Source organism: Acinonyx jubatus, chromosome B2 (assembly GCF_027475565.1).
Source record: "Acinonyx jubatus isolate Ajub_Pintada_27869175 chromosome B2, VMU_Ajub_asm_v1.0, whole genome shotgun sequence".
Lineage (NCBI taxonomy): Eukaryota > Metazoa > Chordata > Mammalia > Carnivora > Felidae > Acinonyx > Acinonyx jubatus.
This window is the reverse complement of record NC_069385.1, coordinates 61,474,443-61,486,330: the sequence shown is the minus strand read 5'-3', so window position 1 is coordinate 61,486,330 and position 11,888 is coordinate 61,474,443. Positions and strand designations below refer to the sequence as shown.

At 39.6% G+C, this 11,888-nt stretch overlaps 1 pseudogene; it reads left to right on the top strand.

The window, feature by feature from the left end:
* Window positions 1-979: 979 nt before the first annotated feature.
* On the top strand, window positions 980-1,270 carry LOC106989211 (60S ribosomal protein L37-like; annotated as a pseudogene).
* Window positions 1,271-11,888: the final 10,618 nt, after the last annotated feature.

The following is an 11,888-nucleotide window of genomic DNA, read 5'->3' as shown; positions in this document are numbered from 1 at the left end:
TACCCTCTCTTGTCTACATATTAGCCTGTTGCTGCTCCTTAAATTACCTGGTACAAAAGCTTGCTCTGTTTCTCTGCAGAGAGCTACCACTCCTATCCAGTTTGAAGAGGGTCTATGTCATGATCTCTCAAACTAATTAAGGTTTGTGAGCAGGCCACAGGTTGCTATAGAGGAACTTTCCTGAAGGCTGATATCTATGAGGATTTTTGAGGTGGGGGGGGGGGGGTTGGGCAAAAGATTACTGCAGCTGTAGCTTGTACTCAGAAGCCTGTTTTAAAAAAACAAAAATGATTCTTGTTTTAATCTAGGTGACATAATTCATTTTATATTTCAAAAGTTATTTCCTAAGGGAGCTAGAACATAATATTAATTAAAAACACTTGAAATGAGAGATTTAAATTATTTTCAGGGCATGGGGCTAGTAAATACACTGGAAAAGTATTTCCACGAAGATTTTTTGGAAATCATAGATTGTCTCCAGTATTTATGTTAATTGGACAGTATTTATATTTAAAAATTTTTTTCTAATGTTTATTTTTGAGAGAGAGGTGGGGAGGGCTGGGAGAGAGGGAGACACAGAAACTGAAGCAGGCTCCAGGCTGTGAACAGTCAGCAAAGAGCCCGACTTGGGGCTCAAACTCACGAGCCATGAGATCACGACCTGAGCCGAAGTCAGATGCTTAATCAACTGATCCACCCAGATGCCCCAATAGTATTTATATTTTTAAATGAAAACGTTACATCTTTCTAACTTTTAAGAGGATTTGTTTGCAATTTAGTGGTTTTAGAAATGGATTAGATAGTGTCACTTTCTTTATGCTAAACAACCAGAGTAAGATTTCAAGAACTTTTAGGATTTCTGGGAAAATGATTTTGAAATTTTGGCTCCAAATTCAGAAAGAATAGTAAAATCACAAGTGTCCCACATTTCCAACAAAATGAATTGACGAGCTCTTTGGTCTCCAATGCAGAAAACAAGATGACGAAGGGGTTGTCATTTGGAAAGTGTTGCAGTAAGATGCACACGTTGTGCTGCCACTGTGGCCCTGAGGCCTGCTACCTTCAGGAGTCGACCTGTGGTAAATGTGGTGATCCTGCCAAATGAAAGAAAAAGTATAGCTGAAGTGCCAAGGCTAAATAATGAAATACCCCTGGGACCGGTCCAACAGGGCACCCAAGAATTTTGTACCTCAAATTCAGGCAAGGATTCTGTGAAGGAACAACACCTAAACCCAAGAGGGCAGTGGTTGCACTATCTAGTTCATCTTAAGGATTTCGATGATTAGTCACACAATACATGTTCTGGTTTAAAAAAAAAAAAAAAAGAATTGATGAAAATCTGTGTCAGTGCAAAAGATAAATTACTGAGTGATTCTTCATTTAAAAAAAAGTACATTTTACCAAAAGGACGACTTTAAGTGGTAAACCCCTCTCATACATTCAAAAGTAATTCAATTAAATAGAAATTCTGCTTGCACATTGATTGTTTTCAGTGGGAAGGTCTGAATTAGGTAAGGAGACGTGGCTTACCAACCTCCTATACCTATTGATGTGTCTTTCACAGAATGTCTTTTTTTTAAAATTTATTTTTAAATGTTCATTTATTTATTTTGAGAGAGAGAGAACTCAAACAGAGGAGAGACAAAGAGAGAGGGGGAGAGAGACAGAATCCCAAGCAGGCTCTGTGCTGCCAGTGCAGAGCCCAATGTGGGGCTTCAACTCTCAAACTGTGAAATCATGACCTGAGCCGAGATCAAGTGTTGGACATCTAACTGACTGAATCACCCAGGCTCCCCTCACAGAATTTCCTACCACTGCTTCTTCATTCTTTACTTCCTTCTCTTGTTTCTTCCCTTTGTCCTTTGTCTTTCCATATTTCTTGAGAGTCATATTTACTTGCTATAAATACCTTATATTTCCTCACCTGCTAATTTTTTAGGGTAATTTTATTCTTGACCTTTTTCATCAACCTCTTCTCTCAGACTTCACCTCATGCCACCATTTTTTCTCTGTAACACCTTCCTGGTCAACCAGACAAATCTTTCTGGCCCCTCTCTTAGCCACTATACTGGAATGAGAATACCCCGGCTACCCTACTGAGAGCATTGCAGGGAATCGTTTGAATGAAGTATGTGTACTTAAGTTGTGGGTATATATAGGAAGTAAATTTGTCTATGAAAACTTAATGAGGACACTAGCACTAAGCATTATGTCATGACATGGGGGAGATTTCTGGTTACTGAATCTATAGCTGACTTATGAAGAGTTCCTGAATCTAGTTAATTTGCATGAGTAAATGAGCAGGAGATTTTATCTGCCTACTGTTTTTAAGGCCTCAGAGTGATAATAAATGCTTTCGGATGACAAGGAAAGTAAAACATATTTAGGTTAATCAAATCATGGACACATTTTTTATGGAAGCAAACACTTTTTAACAGTAACTGTTGGACAGGCTCAGGGATCATGGCAGCTTCAACAGTGACACCACTGTACACAGTATTTTAACAAGTGTTTGTGGATCAGAAATGAACTCAAAGGGGCATGTTTACAAGGTCTGTTGTGTCTTATGGATGAGAAGAGAGGGCCAGCCTCTCCCTGGAAGATGGCCATAATTACTAACTAGACAAATGTTTATTAAGTACTTAGCATGTGCCAGGCATTGTATCAGGTGCTGGAAGGACAAGAGCAAAAAGACAGACATGGTCCCTGTCCTCATGAAGCTCGTGGACTGGTGGGGGGTAGAGACAAATAAACAGAAAACCGCTCAGTGTGTTAATTGGAGCTATGATGGCAGAGAGCAGAGTGTGCTGAGAGGGCAGATTGGTCCTGCAGGTAGTAGAAATCAGCCATGCGTGGGCTAGACTAGAGAAACAAGCCTGCGGTTTCTGGCCTTCACTCTCCTCCTGGGGATTTTGGGCCTGGAAACATCAACCTTCATCTGCAATTCTCCTAGAAACAACCATTGTGGTAGTATCTCAGGGGGCCACTGAGGGACTTTTGCTTTTTACCAAGCCCTAGGGTGATTTGATCTGTTCAGGGTGTGTGTGTGTGTGTGTGTGTGTGTGTGTGTGTGTGTGTGTACAACATGGATTTTGCTATACCATTTGAAAGTAAGTTGTAGATACTATTAGACTTTAGTATGTATCTCCTAAGAATAAGGTTTATTTTCTACATAAATCATAATCACATTATCTCTAAAAAATATTAACAGTAACTTAATAAAATTACGCAGTATACAGTTCATATTAAAATTACCCAGTTATGCCAAGAATGACTTTTTTGAGGGGCTATTTTTCGCCCCTGAACAAGGATCCAAATAAAGTTTATGCATTACAATTAATTGCTATATCTTTCCAGTCTCTTTCTATCCCAGATGTAACCATTATCTTATTTTTTTAACCCATCAACTCTATATTTTTATACTTCTGCTATATATGTTATATATTTAAAGTAAAATATATTACTTTCTGTTTCAAATTTTACTTAAGAGGGGGGCGCCTGAGTGGCTCAGTCGGCTGAGTGTCTGGCTCTTGATTTCAGCTCAGGTCATGATCCCAGGGTTCTGGGATTTAGCCCCACATCAGGCTCCATGCTAAGCATGGAGCCTGCTTAAGATTCTCTCCCTCTCTCTCTCTCCCTCTCTCTCTGTCTCTGTCTCTGTCTCTCCTCTCCCTTACCTCTCTCTCTTCCTCTGCCCCTCTTCCCTGCTCATGCTTTCCCTCTCTCTAAAATTAATTTTTTTTTTACCTAAGAGGTTTTGTACTGTATTATTCAACAATTTTCTTTTAATTCAGCATGTATCCATGTTAATACATGCAGATCTAATTCATTTATTTTTAACTGCTCTAAAGCACTGCAATTTATCCATTTTTCAAAATTGAAAAACATTTAGGTAGTTTCCGTTTTTTTCATTAGCTATATTATCTTGCCTTTTATTTTAGCATTAAATAGAGTGTTAATAAATTAGAAAGATGTTTTTGCAGATCGTTAACTTGTAAGTAAATCTTTCCTTTTGTTCAAGTCCTTCTGAGACTTCTTCTGCTGTGAACTTGGTTCCAGTTTTAGAACCCATTTTATGGGCAGCCCCAGTGTCAGATAGCAGCACACTTTCCTTTGCCTCCCAGGAACCACCATGATCACCTTGCTGCTGATATTGTAGACCAGGAGTTCTCAAATCTGCCAGCATATTAGAATTATCTCAGGAGATTAAAAATAGACTGATGCCTAGGTCTTACCCCCAGAGATTCTGATTTATTTGATCTGGGGTGTGGCCTGCGCAGCCATAGTTCAGAACTGTGGTTGATTATTGTGAGAATCACACAGGGTCCTTTTTTTAAAAAAAATTTTTAATGCTTTATTTATTTTTGTGAGAAAGAGAGACAGCATGAGCAGGGGAGGGGCAGAGAGAGAGGGAGACACAGAATCCAAAGACAGGCTCCAGACTCTGAGCTGGCAGCACCAATCCCAATGTGGGGCCCAAACTCACGAACTGAGAGATCATGACCTGAGCCAAAGTCGGATGTGTAACCGACTGAGCCACCCAGGCGCCCCTCACACGGGTGTTACTGCAAAAAATTGGACAGCTGGCTGTTATTTTGAGGTCCTTTGCATTATATATTTATCCTGATGGTGTTGACACTTAGAACCGAATGAAAGTTGCAAAAGATAAATGGCTGTATTTCCCCAACCATTTCTTGTGATGAGAATTGTTAAGATCTACTCTCTTAGAAACTTTCAAAATACACATTACTTTGATACTAAGGAAAAGTTTGTCTTTCTGAGATGTTGATATCTCCTGTGATTGGAGAATGAAAGCGATGTCATGGCTGTGATTCCCTTTTTGTCTTGGCTCTCAGGAATTTTTCTGGAAGGGAAAACATTCGTCTAGCCATATAACATGAGAGACACTTTACCTACAGCATGTTATTTAATCATATAAATAACTTTTGGATAGCATTTCCCCATTTTACATATAAGAATATTGAGGTTCAGGGAAGTTAAGTAATTTGCTCAAATCTAGAAAGAGAGCATGTAGAAGAGTCTGGATTGGAAACCAAGCTTGCTTGACTAGTAAATGTGTAGCCTCTTTCTATGCTCCTGCTGACCCAGGAGGAAAGTTTGTAACAGTTTCTCAAAGTGTTGTTTTCTCAAGCTGACAGGTGCCCCACTCAGATCCCAGATTCCTGATTTCCAAAACTCTGGGCTCACAATCTGGACAGCACAAGGAGAAAAGCTGGGGAAGCTGGGGACAAGGACACCTGCTGCCACACTTCTGTTGGGGGTCCTCAGGCTCATCACCCCTAGAGATGCTGCAGAACCATTTTTCTGCTTCCTCCACACATGCCACTGGGCTATGGCTTCCTCCGGTACGGCAGTCTTCAGGTCTTTTCCCTTCTGCCATGGCTGTATCCTTCTTCCAGTGCATATTGCATATTTCCATCCACATATAGGTTTTTCCAAGATATTACCTGGTGGGATTGTTTTGGACTAGGAGTTTGGGAGGACTTGGTGAATACAGAGTGATTGGGGGTTGTTGGCTGAAGGAATGCCAGTGGTCTTATGAAAGGGGAATATGTAATTTATGTAATTTATTATGTAGTCCGATGAATTACGGACCAAGGACCCTTTTGTGTCAGTAAGTGATAATAGAAATCTAGAGATTAGTATATCTGAAAGCAGGGTGGTACAAGCTCTCACAAGTCTTGACATAAATGTATAAACTTGTGCAGAGCTGTTTTGGAAAAAAAATCTTTCTATATTTTAGCTGATGTGAGAAGGTAAAGCACAGTGCAGGTGGGCCTGACAGACTTTGGTGGTTCGTTTAGAGCTGATGATGATGCCAGCTTAGCCAATATATTTGATTAGGTAAGACTTCGGAGGAAAGTAAGCTCTCATAAAGAACAAGGAAGGTGGGAGGCATGGAGTGTGTATGTCCCTGGAAATGTAACCTCATTTAAGGTGGCAAAACAATGCCCAATTAAGCCACCACAATTTTGTATCTCTTTGGCAAACTGATGGGGGAGGGAAAGAGAGGAAAGAGTGCTGTGATTTGTTCAGGTGCCTAGAATATTTGGAACAGGACAAACCAAACCACCTGTGAACAGAATGCCCTGCTTGTTCTGGCCAAACCCTTGAAAAAGATGTTGGCAGGGAATCCAGGTAGAGAGAACATGTGTGGGGGCCATTTGGGGGATTGTGGGGTGCCGGAGGGTAAGCTCTGTTGTTGTTCATGGCTGGAAGTTTCCTGTGTTTCTCCCTGTTAATGCAGATGGTACACAGAGGGGTTCGTGTTGTCTATTTGCAGCCTTGTATGCAGGCAAAGACATGTTTTCTCTGCACACATCCCTTCTCTGCATGGGATAAGGTGCCTCAAGCAAAGTCAGAAAGACATTGGTTATCCAAGCTTTGACAGGTTCATTGGGTTTGGCCAGGAAACTGTATACCCTAATTTGTGAGACTTTTCTTTGTAATCTTTCTCCATAGAAAAATCCTTATTTTCAGGGCACCTGGGTGGCTCAGTTGGTTAAGTGTTTGACTTCGGCTCAGGTCATGATCTTATGGTTTGTGAGTTTGAACCCCATATTGCATTCTGTGCTGACAGTGCAGATCCTGCCTAGGATTCTCTCTCTCTCTCCCTCTCTCTCTCTGACTTTCCCCCGGTTGCATGCATACTCTCTCAAAATAAATAAACTTAAAAAAAAAAAAAAGAAAATCTTTATTTTCTTCTAAGAAGAATATCTTTTAGGCTTGGTTTGACTTCTTGGAGGGCTAGAACCTGTTAGGAGCCAATTGAAGTGAGGCATCCCACTAACCTTGACCTAATTCCTGGCTTCTCTTCAGGTCTAAGGAGGAAGCTTGACTTGTCAGACATATTCCCAGAATGTTAGCTCATCATATAGGATTGCTAAGTATAGCAGCTCTTATGAGCTGAATTGTGTCCCCTTCAAATTCATATGTTGAAGTTTTAACTCTTGGTATTTCAGAAGGTGACAGTATTTGGAGATAAGGCCTTCAAAGAGGTGATTAAGTTAAAATTAGGGCATTAGGGCGAGCCGTAATCCAATCTGGCTGGTGTCCTTATAAGAAGAGGAAATTTGGATACACAGACACCAGGGATATACCATACGCAGAGGTAAGACCATGTGAAGACACAGCAAGAAGTCAGCCATCTGCAAACCAGGGAGAGAGGCCTAAGGGGAAACCAAACTGGCAAACCCCTTGATCTTGATCTTGCCTCTAGAATTTTAATGAAAAAAATTTCTCTTGTTTAAGCCATCCAGTCTATGGTACTTTGTTATGGCAGCCCTAACAAATGAATACAATAGCTTATGTTGATTTTTACCTGCCTTTGAAAAGGAGTCATATCCTTATAGGCTGCTGGCCAAGTTCCATTTAGTACCTTGTCTTACCCAGTCTTGTCTTGCTACTATTACCTTAGTGAACTAGAGCAGCTAAATTGTTTAGTTTACTAATATATTGACTTAGGAAAGAATTTAAAAAATGTTTCATTGTAGAAAATGCCATATACAAAAATAGAATATTTGTATTAAAATGTTTTTAATGTTTATTTATGTTTGAGAGAGAGAGAGAGAGAGAGAGACAGAGAGAGACAGAGAGATGAGGGGAGAGAGAGACACACACAGAATCCAAAACAGGCTCCAGGCTCTGAACTGTCAGCACAAAGCTCCACGCAGGGCTTGAACTCATGAACTGGAAGATCATGACCTGAGCTGAAGTCAGATGCTTAACTGACTAAGCCATCCAGGCGCCCAGGTAGATGGAATATTGTAATTAATTCCCATATACTTACTGCCCAGACCCAATAACTTGCAAATCACAGCTAACTTGCTTTATCCACCCCAACATTCTTTCTTCTCAAATCTACCCTAAAGCAAATCCCAAACATGGTACCTCTTCTGGAGATATCTCAGTATGTATCTGCAGAAGACAAGCACTTCAAACAAACAAACAAACAAACAAACAAACAAACCCAGATACCATTATCAACACCTAAACTTTTTTTAATGTTTATTCATTTTTGAGAAGAAGAGAGAGAGAGGGGGTTGCGGAGAGAGAGGGAAGGGGAGACAGAGATGGAGACACAGAGCTTGGAGCAGGCTCCATGCTGTCAGCACTCAGCACAGAGCTCGACATGGGGATCCTACTCATGAACTGTGAGATTATGACGGAGCTGAAGTTGGATGCTTAACTGACTGAGCCACCCAGGTGCCCCAACATCTAACATTTTAAAACAACAATTCCTTAATATTACAAACATCTCATTAGTATTTAAAATGCATTTCAAATGTCTTATAAATGTAACAATTTTTTTTAAAAAAGTTTGTTTCTTTGAATCATGATACAAATAAGACCCATGCATTGCAATTAGTGGATATGTCTCTTAAGTCATTTTTAATCTACATGTTTCCTTCCTGTAACATATTGGGTAAAGTATCTGAGATGTTTGTCCTGCACAGTTTTCCATGGTCTGTATTTTGCTGATTCTGTCTCTAAGGTGTAATAGGCTGTACTTTTCCCTCTGTATTTCTTGTAAATTTTGTAGTTAGACCTAGTGCCCTGATTGGATTCCATTTCAATTTTTTTCCCTTTGACAACTTCATAGAGGTGGGCTTCTATTAGGGTGCACACGATGTTTGGTCATCTTTGTTTTTATAATGTTAATAACGGTGGATGATCATTAATCCATTATGGAGTGCAAAGTGGTGACACTTTGTGAATTATGAATTAATTCTGGAATGTTTTTTTGAAACTTTTGTGAATTAACTGGAATGTTTATAAAAAGAAGAACTTCCCCTTGTCTACTGTTTGGTACTCGGTGGTAAGGGAGTCAGTATAAGAGAGGCAGGATAAATGTTTGATTCTTTTCCAATCAGTTTTCACAATAATAAAGGATATCCCAGTGTCCTCTACAGGTGACTGATTGAAAGTATCATTAGGGATTCGTGATTCTAAACACATTCGATACATTTTAATCCATTACAATTATTATTCTTATTGATGTTCAGATTGTCCCATCTTTAGCCTGTGAATCATTTTAGGTTGGGTCCTGAGTTCTCTTGACATGACCCTATTAGTCGTTAATAGTTTTTGTTCTATCTGGTAGGACAAGACATTCTAGGCTTGTCTTATTTCTTGCCCTGGACCTGGAAGGAGTCATGGATTCTTTGGGCTACTATGTTGGTCATCACTTTTAGCACTCTAAGAGTATTCAATATTTCATCTCCAAGACATCAGGAACAGTAGCTTGTATTTGAACCCAGACATTATGAGGGTCATGCAGTCCACATTCTGAAGTTCTAAAAGCCCTGCTCCTGGGGTAGCACATGGTGATGGATGCTCTCTCTCTTTTGTCTGTTGTTCCAGACAAAATCCCATTGAAAGAGTGACTCTAGTTACCTGGGTGGTCATCAACACAATCAATTTGTACTTATGTTTAGTTTTTTTCATTTCTTTTAGATAATTATTTGGTGATTTTGTATGCTGCCTAATCTAGTACAATATGTATCTGACCATGTGGGAATAACTTCATCATCACATTTTATTTGTTTAATAGAGAAAGAGAGAGTGAGTGGGGGAGAGGGGCAAAGGGAGAGAGAGACTATTAAGCAGGCTGCATGCTCATGACCTTGGGATCATGACATGAGCCGACATGGACACTCACCCGATGGAACCACCCAGATGCCCCTTATCATCACAGTTTAAATAGTTGGGTCTAATTATTTTTCAACTATGCTTCCATAGACATTTGAGATATGGTTGTTAAGATAAATGTTTCCAATTCCAGAAGTTTACTCTGTAATGGGGAAACAGATATTGATGACAATCGCAATGCAAACTGGACACTTTCCTGTATAAAGGTACATAAAACTGTCAGATCACTAAGAAATGAACATCCAACACTGCCTAGGTCCCTGCCTAGGTCAAGGGAGGTTTGCTAAGGGAGTAACAGATGTGCTGTGTCTTAAGGGATGATTAAGAGCTTTCCAGAAGGAAAATCAGGGAAAGGACATTACCAGCATGTGTGATAGATGCTTTTGTTGCCTGCTCAATAACCATTCCCCTTCCTCTGTTCCCCCATGAAAAAGGCTGGGAACATCAGGTAAGTACCTTCCCATATTTCCTTGCAGCTAAGAGTGACCACATGATCCAGTTCTGCCTGACGAGATGTAAGATCAAGTCTGCTGAGTTAGGGTGGGTGGTGCTTCTGGAAAAGATAGATGGAGAAATGCCCAATGTGGGGGTTCTTTCCTTTCCCTTATGCTTTGGAATATGCTATGTGAGTTCACAATCTGGACCTGAGGCAGCCATTCTGTGGCCATGAGGCTACAAGCCTGAGGACTGAAATACCTGCTGAGGATGTGGCACTGAGGAAGGAGTAAGCCACTTACTTACAGCTTTTTGTGTGTGTGTGAAAAGTGAAATGAGTTTATTGTTAATCCACTGTTGGTCAGGGATTCAGTTACTAACACACAGAAGCAGCTTAAGTGATTCAGTGAGGAAACTATATTGTTGGTCACTGGATTTGTCAAATAAGTTGTATAATTTGAGGCATAAAGATAGAGACTGTTAAAATATATAAGGGCTATTTCATCTCAGGGTTTTGTTCTTGAAGAATATTTCTCTTCTAAGTCAAGTGGTTTCATGTCAAATTTGTAGATATCTCAATCCTCCACTGTAGAAAATTTCATTTCCTGAAGCTGAAAACTTCCAACATGTCAAGATATTTCTGGGACAAACAGTTTTTGGAGTTTCTCAAGTAGAAAGGGGTAGGAATGTTGTCATCCTATATTGTATCACTTTGAAGGGTGAAAAAACTCTAAGGTTTAGAACTGACATAGGATTTTCAATGAATATTGCTAGAGCTTTGTAACTGTTTCCCAGAAAAAAAAAAAAGAAAGAAACCTTTTCTTTTGCCTTACCCATAAGTGATAGGTAGTTTGTGTGGACTTGAACACTACTCCTTAGCTTTGCTAGTCACTGAGGATATGGGTAGATTGCAAGTAAAAAATTTGAAAACCAAACGAAAGCAACTTGTAAGAGGGAAAATATGCAGCAATAAGTACAAACAATGCATATTGTTTAATACAATATTTAATATATACAAGGTACTTGTTAAGCCATGTAATGCTCTGTGTATCATGACATATTTAAGAGAAAAGGATGGGAGAACTCAGCATTTAAGATACAGTCTATGGTTTTGTTTTCAGAAAAGATGTGGGGGAGACCTGTTTGTCTTGAACTCTCCAGGCCCTTGCATTTCGTTATGGCATTATTTTATTAATAACTGTCTTGACACTTGGGCTCTCTTTCTTGAGCTGTACAGTGGCACAGCTGTGTAAGAAGAGCAATTAGAGTTTAACAAAGAGATGCTAATTGTTTATAGATGCATCAGGAAGAAAGGATTTTCTAAGTTATTGTTGTGGTTGCTGAAGGCAGGCTGAGAGTGGTTGCATACATTGATAATACTTTTAGCTGATATCCCTAAGCTAAATGTACTGTCAATTACAATTGACTGCAAATTCTCTATACAATCCTGTTTTGCTACGATTTTCAGACATTTCTTTGCTGTATATACAGGATGATCAGCTTTTCATAGCTCAGACAGAGCAATGAAAATTTGGCCATTCTTAAGGGATGACGGGAAAATCTTACATCAGGCTTCCCTGAAGAAGTGAATTGTGTATGTACGTAGAGGGGTTTTTCTTTGTTAGCCAATGATTGGGATAACATAGATGATGTGGAAATTTCAAGATCAAATCGGTCATTTCTTATGCAGAATTGTTCTCTTCTACCTATATTTGTTGGAGATATTCTGTATATTGAACAGAATGAAAGAATGGAGAAAAACTTGGGGTGTTTAATTCCTA